This window comes from Ictidomys tridecemlineatus, chromosome 2 (assembly GCF_052094955.1).
Source record: "Ictidomys tridecemlineatus isolate mIctTri1 chromosome 2, mIctTri1.hap1, whole genome shotgun sequence".
NCBI lineage: Eukaryota > Metazoa > Chordata > Mammalia > Rodentia > Sciuridae > Ictidomys > Ictidomys tridecemlineatus.
In genome coordinates this window covers 143137117-143150947 of record NC_135478.1, presented here as the reverse complement: position 1 = coordinate 143150947, position 13831 = coordinate 143137117, and positions in this window count along the sequence as shown.

The window sequence follows — 13831 nt, the reverse complement described above, 5'->3', positions numbered from 1 at the left end:
AAAGGTCAAAGTAGCACCCGGAAGGACCCGCAGTTGGGGAAGGAGGGGAGCGTCTGCGAGGAAAGGCTTCAGTTAGTTTTTGGTGCAATGCGACGGCCCCCATTCTCACAAATTCCAACGCGAAGCGCTTGTATCAGCAAATGGCTGTGGCCCTCACTAGTGTGATTAACTTGCCATAGCTTGTTAGCAAGCAGAAGGTTGTAGTTTTGCTGTCTCATTTGCTAGGAGTTATTCATGGATCAAAAAATGAGCAGAAATGCTCACACAGACTCTGCCTAATTTTCACTCTTGGCACAAGCCCAATCTAGAGAACGGAGATGACTTTAAGATAAAAACATACACATTACTAAAGGAATTCACTTCCTGGATGCTAGTCTAAATCACCTGAATGCACGCCAATATGTGTGGTATCTGGAACTACTGATAATTTGTTTTACAGAATTTAGAAAGTAGAGTCATTTAACAAACCTTTATTGAATTCCCTCTGTGCTTATCTGATAATAGTCCATATAGAAAAATAAAACTAGACCCTTATCTCTTTTTTAAATATATATTTTGGTTAGAGATGGACACGATACCTTTATTATTTATTTATTTGGTCCCGAGGGTTGAACCCAGGGTGCTTAATCACTGAGCCACATCCCAAGCCCTTTTTAATCTTTCATTTAGAGATAGGGTCTCGCTGCATTGTTTAGAACCTGGCTAAGTTGCTGAGGCTGGCTTTGAATTTTCCATCCTCCCGAGCCGCTGGGATTATAGGTGTGTTATTTTTTATGTGATACTGAAGATCAAATCTAGTGCCTCACATGTGTAGGCAAGCACTCTACCATTGAGTTACAACCCCCAGACCCTAGACCCTTATCTCTTACCCTGCATAAAGGCCAATCAAAATGAATCTAAGACCTCAGAATTAGATTAGAAACTATGCAAACGTAAGGTTAATACTCCAACATATAGGCACAGGTCTGGGGCTGGGGATGTGGCTCAAGCGGTAGGGCACTCGCCTGGTGTGCGCCCCGCTCCGATCCTCAGCACCACAAACAAACAAAGATGTTGTGTCCGCCGAAAACTGAAAAATAAAAAATAAATATTAAAAAATTAAAAAATAAAGGAACTCACCTTGAGTCTTTAAAAAATATATATACATATATATATATATATATATATATATAGAGAGAGAGAGAGAGAGGGGGTGGGGGGAGGGAGGCACAGGTCCTATTTCACAATAGGACCCCTAAGACTAAAACTTGGGAAATAAAGCCAAGAATTAATAAATGGGATGGCATCAAATTAGAAGTTTTTGCACAAGGAAACAAGAATATGAAAAGAGAGCTAGGGTTGTGGCTCAGTGGTAGAGCACTTACCTAGCACGCATGAGGCACTGGGTTCAATTCTCAGCACTGCATGTAAATAAATAAATAAAGGCCCATCAACAACTAAAAAATGTTTTAAAAACAAGGAGAATATGAAGAGAGAACCTCCAGAATGGGAGAAAATCTTTCTTAGTAATTCTTCTGATGGAGAATTAGTATACAGAATATATAAAGAACTCAAAAACTTTATACCTAAGAAACAACCCAGTTAATGGGCAAATGAACTAAACAGACACTTCTCAAAAGAAGAAATACAAATGGCCAACATATATGAAAAAACATTCAACATCGTTTGCAATTAGGGAAGTGCAAATCAAAACTTTCCTGAGATTTCATCTCACTTCAGTCAAAATGGTAGCCATCAAGGATACAAAAAATAATAAATACTAGAGAGGATGAGGAGAAAAAGGAACCCTTTTATACTGTTGGTGGGATTATAAATTAGTAATAACCACTATGGAAATCAGAATAGTGGTTCCTCAAAAAACTAAGCATGGAACCATCATATGACACAGCTATACTACTTCTTGATATTTGTCCTAAAGAATTAAAATCATCATACTATATGACACATGCTTACCCATGTTTATAGCAGCACAATTCACGATAGCCAAACTATGGAACCAGTCTAAGTGTCCATCAACAGATAAATGGATAAAGAAAATGTGGAGACATATTCACTATGGAATTTTATTCAGCCATAAAGAAAAATGACATTATGTTGTTAACAGGAAAATGGGTGGAACTTTAGAGCATTATGTTAAGCAAAACGAACCAAACAGATGGTCAATGATCCTGTTTTCTTTCATGTGGAAGCTAGGGAGGAAAAGGAAAAAAAGATGTGTGTGGGAGGTGTCTCATGAAAATCAAAGGAAGATCAGTAGAGTAGAAGAAAGAAACAGGGTGTGGGGGAGAGGAAAATGATATTGGTCAAATTATATTGTAATATTGTGTGCATGTACGAATATGTAACAACAAATCCCACCATTGTGTACAACTATAATGTATTAATTAAAATATGAAAAAAACAATAATCAAACAATAAAGAAGCCATGCAAAAGATTCAATCATTCCAGCTAGGGGTGTAACTCAGTGGTAGATCTGCTTTCCCTGCAAAAGGCCCTGAATTCTATCCACAACACTAAAATTTTTATTTTATTTTTTGGTTGTTGAGGACCTTTATTTTTATTTATTTATATGCAGTGCTGAGAATTGAACCTAGTGCCGCACACATGGTAGGCAAGCACTCTACCACTGAGCCCAAAATTTGGTGCTAAAGCTCTACCCCAGCCCAAAATTTTTAAAAATTTAATATAAAAGATTAAATCATTTGACAGACACTTGAGCACCTACAATATGCCAGACTAGATAGGAAGATGGAAAGTCTAAAATCAGAAGGCAGCAATGACAAACACTATCTATGGTGATTATAAGGTAATTATAAAACTGGTAGATGCTGGACTAGAAGTAAGGATACAAGTTAGGAAGGAGTACAAACCAATGTCAGTGAGAATGATGAAGTACAGATGAACTTGAAAACTGATAAACAAGACTTAATTACCAAGAATATTGGGAAAAAAATAAATCAAGGATAACTGAATTTTCTAGTTAGGGTGATAAAACAGTAATAGCAAATATTGGAGGAATAAAGAAGTATAAGTATAAAAACGATAGAAGGGACTAAAAATGTATCATTTTAGTGCTTACACAGTGAGGAAGGCATTTGAGTTCAAATTAAAAAAGAATTCCATTGCAAAGGCTTAAACAAATAGGGGTCTAGTTGGTTACCTAACAAGCTTGCAGATAGGCAGCTACCTTTATTGGTTCAACAGTTCAAGAATAGTAGAACCCCTGTGTGCCACTGCCAGTAATACCAGCTGCTACGGAGGTTAAGGCGGGGTAATGCAATTGTGAGGCCAGCCTGGCTAACTCAAAGAGACTCTTAACATGTAGCTCAGTGGGAGAACACTTGCCTAGCAAGTGCAAAGCTATGGGTTAATTTCCCCACAGTACCAAAAAGAAAAGAAAAAGAATAGCAATGCCATCGATTCTGTGATTCTCTAGAGGATGCAAGATGGTGACAGTAGTTTTACCCTTTTCACTCTTACACAAGGCAAGAAGATGGGGAGTTTTTTGTTTGTTTGTTTGTTGTTTTGCTTTGTTTTTGTTTTGTTTTCAGGAAATTAAAAGCTTTCTCAAGACACTCTCTCATTCCCCCACCCCGACCTCAACAGACTTCCACGTTCATTTCCTTGTCTAGAACTGCAGTTTGGTCACATGTAGCTGCAAGCACTTCATTTTCCCAAGTTTTAGCACAAGTCTACAAGGGGGGAAAAAGCACTGGGAATATTGTGTGTCAAATAGTGTGTTGGTTAATATTTAAGACATCCCTTCTTTTTTTAATTTTTTTTTCTTTAGTTGTAGATGGACACAAGAGCTTAATTAATTAATTAATTAATTTGATGCTGAGGATCAAATCCAGAGCCTCTCTCATGTGAGGCAAGTGCTCTATCACTGAGCCACAACCCCAGCCCCAGGCATTTTTTCTTAACACTTAAGACAATGAGGGCTGCCAGGACAGACTGATTGTTTTCTAGAGTTTCAAATAAACTACTCTTTTTGGCATGTTATTATCTTAACCGGGGAAAGAAGAGGTTGAACGTTTATCTTCAAATTTTGTACTTGTTTGCAATCCATTATCTCAAGGTTTTCATCCCTTTTTTAAAAAATAAGTATCAAAGGGAGCTGGAATAAAACAATGAGAAAGAAGGGACCAGTACACAGGAGGCTGACTCATTGTTCAGTGTTCCTTTTGCAACGACCACCTTAGAACAACTACAGGATGCTTGACATCATTAGCTTAGGGGTCTACCTGAAACACCCTCTACATTCATTTACAGATCTTGCCTCTCGGCTTGGAAAGCCTTGAAAAATCACAGCTTGTTACACTGTCCACTTCAGGGAGAACATAAATCAGTATTTTCTAACATGTACACAATTTTTTTGGAATATACAGCACATTCCTTGTAATCTATATTCCAAATTAAACACATGGCATCATTTCAAGCATTCATTTTCAGTTAACAAGGCATGATTTCATTTAATTATTAACAGTCATGAAGTGGGGGGGGAATACTGAAGATAAACAATGGTAAATTTGGCTTGTCAAAAGTTTTCATTTTAACAATATTTTTTTGCAATACCAGGGATTAAATTCGGGGGCACTCTACCACTGGGCAACATCTCCAGCCCTATTTTGTACTTTATTTAGAGACAGGGTCTCATTGAGTTGCTTAGGGCCTAAGTTGCTAAGGCTGACTTTGAACTCGTGATCCTCCTGCCTCAGCCTCCCCAGAGGCTTTTTTTTTTAATATTTATTTTTTAGTTGTTGCTGGACACAATACCTTTATTTTACTCATATATTTTTATGTGGTGCTGAGGACCAAACCCAGGGTCTCTCAGGTGTGAGGCGAGCCCTCTAACGCTGAGCCATAACCCTGGCCCAGGGTTTAACAATATTTTAACCTATTAAAATTCTGAGTCAGGTCAGGGGCTAATGCCTGTAATCCAGTGGCTCAGGAGGCTGAGACGGTAGGATCAAGAGTTCAAAGCCAGCCTCTGCAAAAGCAAGGTGCTAAGCAACTCAGTGAGATCCTTTCTCTAAATAAAATGCAAAACAGGGCTGGGGATATAGCCCAGTGGTTGAGTGCCCCTGAGTTCAATCCTCAGTACTCCCCTCCCAGCAAAAAAAGAAAAAAAAATGCTCAGTCAGGCATGATGGTATGTACCTAAAAATTCGAGCTGCTCAGGAGGCTGAGGTAAATTAGAGGCTGGCTTTGGCAATATGGCAATTTAGACTCTGTCTCAAAATAAAGTAAAAAGGGATGGGGATGTAGGTCAGTGGTAGAGTACTTGTCCAGCATGTGTGAGGTCCTGAGTTCAATATCTAGTATGGGAAAAAAAAAAAATCCTGGGCTCTGGGGAAGGTTGTTACTGGGGCCAGCTCTGATGGGAAGAGTACAGAGCTCATGTGTAATATATCCTCTACACTCTGCTTCACTGTAATGATACAAAGAAAATCTAGTTAAAATGGATATTGTTATGAAAATGTAGCACAAAGAAGTTCTTTGTGGTAACAGAACAGTTCTGTATCTTGATTGTGTGTATATATGATCATGAATCATAATTCTATATATATGATAAAATTCCATAGAACATTTGTTTAATATATAACACCTACCAAGAGTTTACATAAAAGGTGACAAAATCTAAATAAAGTCTGTAGTCTAGTTAATTGCATTGTGCCAAGTTGACTTTCCAGTTTTGATACTGTACTGTAGTTATACAAGACAATATTTCCCAGAATCCTGAACAGAGCTCTTCCTTTACTGGGGGCCTCCTGCATGCCACACAAGAACTCTGCCACTAAGCTACATCCCAGCCACCCACATTCCCTTTTAGTTTTTTGAGACAAGGTCACACTAAGCTGCCCAGGCCGGCCTTAAACTTGCAATTCTCCTATCTCAGCTTCCCAAGTAGTGGGAATTATAGGGGTGCAGCACCATGCTAGGTCAGAATTTCATTTATGTCCTCTAGGTTAGTAGAATGAGATTGTTGTAATTAGACTCCAATCATTAGTTGGGAAAGAGATCCCTCTTTGATCACATTGCTTTTCTTTTTTGTGGGGGGATATTAGGGATTGAACACAGGGACATTTGACCACTGAGTCACATCCCCAGCCCTATTTTGTGTTTTATTTAGAGATAGGGTCTTACTGAGTTGCTTAGCGCCTGACTTTTGCTGAGGCTGGCTTTGAATTTAGGATCCTCCTGCCTCAACCTCCAGAGCAGCTGGGATTACAGAAGTGCTACATTGCTTTTCATTATCTTAACAAAATCTTGGTTCTCTCAGCTAGGAAGAAATGGCTGAGACTGCAAAGACAAACAAACCATAAGATCAACATAGCAAATCACAGTGCATTTCAGGCTGGGGCTAAAGCTCAGTGGTAGAACACTTGCCTAGCATGTATGAGGCCCTGAGTTTGATCTTTAGCACCAACATAAAAATAAACAAAGGCATTCTGCCCATCTATAACTACAAAAAATAATATTTTAAAAAAAGTGCATTTAGGGCTGGTGACTGAACTCAGTGGGTGGAGCGCTTGCCTGGCATTTGTGAGGCCCTAGGTTCAATCCCCAGCACTACAAAATGAAAACAAAAGCAAAACAGAGTATGTTTAGCTCTGAACCAAATTATCTTCTCAATCTACCATTCAGAGCTGGGCACAATGGCATATTTACCTGTCATCCTTGGGACTTCAAAGTCTGAGGCAGGAGAATCTCAAATTTGAGACCTACTGGGCAAATTTGCAAGACACTGTCTCAAAAAAGAATTTTTTTTAAAGGTCTTGGAATATAGCTCAGGGGTAGAGTTCTTGTTTAGTATGTGGTGTGGCCCTGGGCTCATTCCTTAGTACTGAAAATAAATAAATAAATAAATAAACTGTAATAAGCAAACAAATCTACATTCACTAGCTATTTGATAATGGCAGGTTATTTAACTTCTCTTAGCCTGGGAGATCAAAAAACAGTCATTCAATACCTTAATATTGGCCAGGTGCAGTTGCGCACTCCTGTAATCCCAATGGCTCAGAAGGCTGAGGCAGGAGAATTTCGAGTTCAAAGCCAGTCTTAGGAATGCTGTGAGGCACTTAGCAACTCAGCAACACCCTGTCTCTAATAAAATATATTGTTTAAAAAAAGGACTGTGGGCGTGGCCCAGTGGTTAAGCACCCCTTGGTTCAATCCCCAGTATTAAAAAAAAAAAAAGCCTTAATATTGTATAAGGCTTTAATAAATGTAAATCTGAAAGGGTAAAGTTTCTAAGCTGCAAAGCCTGAGCTAAAATGTAAAGGACCAGGCATTGGAAACCTGCTTCTAAACTGCAAAGCATAGGTTAAATTCCCGAGGCAGTTAAGACAAGGCCCTACTGGCCATTTAGTTGATTTATGGCCTGGGATCCTGTGTAACTCTTCATGTAAGCTTTCAAGACCCTGTGCTGCTTGTCACGAAGACAATTCAGGGCCCGAACCAATCAGTTTAAATGTAACTCCCTCCTTAGGAATGACCTATCACTCCAGCCAGCCCTGTTCCCACCAATGAATGTACTAATCAAGTCTAAGAATTGTTGTTTGATTTTCCTGAGGTGTATGGTGATTTATTAAAGGAGACTATGATGTATGCAAAGCCCCCGCCCTCCCCCAAAAGTGTACTTAAGCATTGTTCAACCCCTGCTCTGGGCTCTGGGCTGCTCCCCTTTCCTGAGTGGGCACGGAGCCCCAGCATGCTGGAATCTCAATAAATCCCCTTCTGCCAATTGCATGAGTGGTCACTTGATGGTCTCTTCCTCCTACGTTTCGCCGGTCCCTTACAAATCAAGTTCCCAGAACATATTAGCCACTTAATAACAGTTCATATTATGTGTTTTATCCTTTAAAACATAGAGAACTAATAGTATTCAGCAGAAGAGCATTTGCCTAGTATTTGTGAGGCCCTGGGTTGGATCCCCAGCCCTGCACAAAAAAACAAGAATAAAAAAACAATATATACACACAAAAGTTAAATATAGCATTACCATAGAATCCAGTAATTCCACTCCTAAGTATATATCCCCAGGAATTGAAAGTAGGAACATTAGCAGATATTTATCCACCAACATTCATCACAATATTATTTACGATAGCCAAAAGATGGAAACGTTGGAATGGAAACTGTTTGAATGGATGAAGAAAAAGTGATATATATACAATAATATGGAATATTATTGCAATGCAATCAAATATTATGCAGCTTTTAGTGTTTGAGGTTTTTTGTTTGCTTGTTTGTTTTTTTTTCTTTTTTTTTTTTAAGAGAGAGAGAGAGAGAGAGAAATTTAATATTTATTTTTTAGTTTTCGGTGGACACAACATCTTTGTTTGTATGTGGTGCTGAGGATCGAACCCGGGCCGCATACATACCAGGCGAGCATGCTACCGCTTGAACCACATCCCCAGCCCAATTGTTTGGTTTTTGGTGCTGACACAGGTTTTGAAGATCAGGTCCTCCAGTGCCCCCCAGTGCCTCCCCCTCCCATGTTAAAGATTAAACACCAGAGAAATGCCTAGGCATAGAAAGCGAGTTTTATTTAAGAAAGGGACAGAGATAGACTTCTCTGGAGAGAAGTGGGGTCCAGAGCTGGGTGCTGAAGAAGTGAATGTGTTTGTTCTTTAATAGACCCCAGAACCCCTACCTTCTCTTTTCTTCTAAGGGCAGGAAGGAGCAGCCCAGAGGGTAACCGCTTGTGTCTTGGAAGTGTGATCTGGAGGCTTAGCAATCCTTGGAGCAAGAAAATGTGATCTTCTCTTTGATAACCAGCCCTCATCTTCTCAACCCCTATAATTTATTACTTACACTGACTGCTAGGCCTTCAGGCCCCCTGCCTATTTGTTGAGGAATGTGACATTTCCTGTCCCCTTGGGCCAGGCGGGGCTGCAGGCAGATTGCTTTTTGGCAAACAAAGCATATGGGAAGTCAGAATAGTGGGCTCACTTTATAGGATTATTCTCTTAACCACGTGTTCCCCCATCCTCATCTATTTGTCCCCTTACAGTGCCAGGCATTGAACCCAAGAGCCCTTTATCACTGAGCCACATCCTCATCACTTTTATTTTTTTATTTTGAGACAGGAACTCATTAAGTTGCTTAAGGCCTTGCTAAATTGCTGAGGCTGGTTTTGAGCTCACGATCCTTCTGCCTCAGCCTCTCAAGCCACTGGGATTACAGGTATGTGCCACCATGCCCAGCTATTATGCAGATTTTAAACAGAAAAAAATTAGGAGAGGGGCTGGGAGTATGACTCAGTGGTGGAGTATTTGTCTAGCATGTATGGGGCACTGGGTTCGATCCTCAGCACCACATAAAAGTAAATAAACAAAATAAAGTTGTTGTGTTCATCTACAACTAAAAAACAAATTTAAAAAAATTATGAGATCTGGGCTGGGGATGTGGCTCAAGCGGTAGGGCGCTCGCCTGGCATGCGTGCAGCCTGGGTTTTTTAAAAAAAATTATGAGATCTGCTACAACATGTACTTTGAAGATGTGATAAGTGATATAAGCTTAAAACAAAAAGACAAAGATTGCATGAGTCCATTTATACAAGGCATACAGAACAGTCAAATTCATTATGACAGAAAGTAGAATGGTGAATGCCAGGGCCAGGCAGGAGAGAGAATGAGGAGTTACTTTAGGAAACAGAGTTTCAGTTTGGGAATAAGAAAATGTTCCAGAGACAGAGGTGATAATGGCTGCAAAACAATACACAATACCACCGAATTCTACATAAAAAGGCTAAATTGTAAATTTTACTTTGTTGCTTTTACACCCAAACCTTTTTTATTTTTTAGTTTGAAACAAGCTCTTCTTAAGTTGCTGAGGCTGGCCTTGAATTTGGGATCCTCCTGCCTCCATGTTCCAAATCCCTCCAAAATATGCCACTTCAGCATGAGAATTATTTTAAACTAAAAGCACTTTTTTTTGTGTGTGTGCATGGAATTGAACCCAGGGGCACTTAACCACTAAGCCACATCCCTATCCCTTTTTATTTTGAGAACAGGCTCTCACTAAATTGCTTAGGGCCTCACTGGGTTGCTGAGACTGGCCTCAAATTTATAATCCTCCTGTCAGCTTCCTGAGCCGCTGGGATTACAGGTGGGTGCCATTGTGCACAGCTAAACTAAAAGCATTTGAAAAACAACAGGCAGAAGCACATTTTGTGGCTCCTTTTCATCCTGAAAGCAGGAGACAAAATTTCCATTTGAAAGATGACCTCCCTATACCTGAAGGAAAAAAGAAACATTCTTATCATCAGAGATGGGGAGTCCAGACTGAGAGCATTCTGTACAAACAGACTTTAAGATCAGTTATTTTCCTTTAGTCTTCCTATTCACTTTAACTACTTTTCCACAATTATCTCTTTGTTTAACCTAACATTTAAGCACTTAAGATTTTACTACTTCTTTGGTTCTTCGTTATTTTTAATGGGAACTCCCGTTTTTACATAAAAATTTCCTGCTAAGTCTATTTAATTCTCAGACCCAGCCAGAGATCCTAAGCGGGTAAAATTTTTTTCTCTTCTAAATATATTTTGCCGCATTTTTTAAAAATATGGTTTTTTTGGTGCTGGAGATCAAACCTAGGGCCTCATGTGTGCTAGGCAAGCACTCTACCACTGAGTTATGTAGTTCCAGCCTTAAGATCACCATTTTATATTCCACGTGCATGAGATTGTGCACTAATTGTCTTTGTCTGGCTTATTTTATTTAATATCCTCCAGTTTCATCCACATTGCTGCAAAAGATAGGATTTCATTCATTTTTATGGCTGAACGGTGCGTTGTTGTGTATATGCTCCACATTTGCTGAATCAAATCATCAGCTGATGGGTACTTAGGTCCATCCATTTCTTGGCTATTATGAACAGTGGTACAAATGAAAATGGGAGTGCAGATGTCTCTTTGGCACACTGATTTCATTTCCTTTGGAAACATATCCAGGAATGAGATCACTCATTGATCTCATTCAGGAATGGATCAAATGGTAGTTTTATTTTTACTTTTTTGAGGATTGGTATCCTCCTGTCTGGTTTTGAACTTGAGATTACTCCTGCCTCAACCTCCCGAATCACAGGAATTGTATACATGCACCACTACATCTGGCTCTTTTAGTGTATTTTTAAGCTCAAGGATTTCTTTTTCTTCTCCTCCTCCATCTTCTTCCGTGTGTGGTACTGAGGTTGGGACCTAGGGCCTCGGGCATGCAAGGTTACTGCTTTACCATTGAATTACATCCCTGGCCCTCTTTTTGTTTTGTTTTGTTTTGTTTTTGGCTGGGCGAGGCATACCAGGGATTGAACTCAAGGGCACTCAGCCTAGAGCTGTAATGCCAGATTTGTGGAACCCCAATAGACCTCCAGGAGCCGAATCCGATGCAATCACACAAGGGTCTTTATTGCAAGCTCGAGCCTGGACTCACCATCTTTTCCAACGCAGTGGTCCCAGGGAGTGAGTCCCGGTCCTTTGTTCAGTGAGATTTATTAGGTTTGGGGAGGATACTCTATGCATCACAACATCACACAGCAAATCATTCCACATCGTGGGAAAGTCAAACAACAACTCTTAACATTGATTAGCATATTTACTGGCAGGAACAAGTTGGGTAGGGGTGATTGGTTAGTACAAGAGGGAGATTCTTTTGAACTGATTGGTTTAGGCCATGAGGGGTGTACATGCTAAACTACATGGTTTCCCAACATGTTATCAACCACCATAAACTACTGGGAGGTCATCTGGCATCCCAAGTATTTTCGCTGTATCTTTGCTGATTGGAGATTGCTAGGGGGTTGCTGTGGGTCCTCACCTAGCTTAACTGAGTCAGGGATACTTGGCACCGAAGTTCTCTCCTGTTATTTACAAACAACTCAGCAGGGTGGGTATGTGCCTAGGAGTGTTCTGTGGGTTTTTCCCAGGACAAGGGTCACGCACCCTTCCTTAGGAGAGGCCTTGAGGTAGAAGCTGCTGTTATTTATTTATTTTTAAAAATGGAGTCACATCAGTTTCTCAGAGCCCTATTTTGTATTTTATTTAAAGACAAGGTCTCGCTGAGTTGCTTGAGATCTTGCTTTTATGAAGGCTGGCTTTGAATTCTTGATCCTCCTGTCTCAGCCAGCTGAGCTGCTGGGATTACAAGCGTGCACCACAGATCCTGGCTCTGGCTTTGATTTTAAAAAATTTCTTACAGCTATTTGTTAAGATTCTATGTTAGGTGGAGCTGGGGTTGTGGCTCAGCAGTAGAGCGTTCACCTAGCACGTGCAAGGCACTGGGTTCAATCCCCAGCACCACATAAAATAAATAAATAAATAGGTGTTGTGTCCAACCACAACTAAAAAAAGAAATATTAAAAAAATTCTATGTTATTGAATCATTTCTCCAAGTCCTCTTGAAGCTAGTTGAGTTTCCTTAAAAGCAGTGTTTAAATTGTCCATCTGAGTGTTCTCTCATACTGATGACTATCTAGGCATCTTATTTTGACTGTTAGGGAAGGTCATAGTTTCCTGAAAGCTCTTGATACTTGTTGGTGTATGATGTTATCTGGGCACTGAAAAATTAGATATTTAATCTGGCTTTGTTTGTGCCTGTCTTTCCAGAAATTCTAAGCAGCCTATTTATTTTTTCAGAGCATGTAGACACTTTCACCATGTATACAAATCCTGGTTTGCCACTGTTGATGTGATGTGAATTTTTCAACACTAGAGGGCAATTTCAAGCTCAGGTTTGTCCCTAATTCACAGTGGGTGTGTTGCTCAAAATAAGCCAGGGGAATACCTAGAAAATGTCATCAGTTCATCCTCAGAGTACTCTAATACTTAACCTGGTACTGAGGTAGGCCCAAACACCTCATTCACAGGCAGGCACTGTGAGATTCTGCATAGCTCTGAGCAGAATCACTGTGGATAGACTAGCCCCAGGCTTACAGGCCATGCCAGTCACCACCAATGCCAAGCTGTTCAATACCCTGACTCCTCTGTCTGCCAAGACTAGCACAGCACCAAGGAAGACCAAGACTCAGGGTAATATGAACTGCTACTGCAAAGGCGGAATCATGGCTCAAGACTACTACAACCAACCACAGGTGGATCTGGCCAGAATAGAAGCCTGATGGCCTGAGGCCATGTGTCTTCCTGACACTAGAGAAGAATACATTTTCTTAAATTTTTCTTGCTAAAGAAGCCCTTTTAGCTGGGTCCAGTGGGGTAAACCTGAAATCCCAGCTATTTGGGAGGCTTGAAGATTGCAAGTTAAAGGCCAGCCTTGGCAACTTGGTGAGAACCTGTTTCAAAATAAGAAATAAAAAGGGCTAGGAGGGCCGGGGAGATAGCCCAGTTGTAGAGCACCCGCTTAGCAAGTACACAGTCCTGGATGTGATCCTCAGCACCACAAAAAAGAGGGAGTGTAGCAAGGTTGGGATTTAGCCCAGTGGCTTGACATCCCTGGATTCAATCCCCAGTACTTCAAAATTAAAATAATAATAATAATAATAAAGAAGATCTAAAGTGAGGTTTAGTATCAAAAAAAAAAAAAAAAAAAAAAAAACCTACCATCGGTAGATTTTCACAATAGCTTCTCAGAAACTTGCTAAGTTGCCCAGAATGGTCCCAAACTTGCGATCCTCCTGCCTCAGCTTCCCAACTAGTAGGAATCACAGACATGCAGCACCGTGCCTGGCAACAAAGTCTTAAATGGCATAACCTGAGCATACCATCTCTAACCTTTGCTGTCTTCTAAGTGAATGCCATTGCACTAGATAAACATGGTATTTCTAAAAAGACTGTTTCTATTCCTTAACTCCAAAATCTTGCTTTGCCTA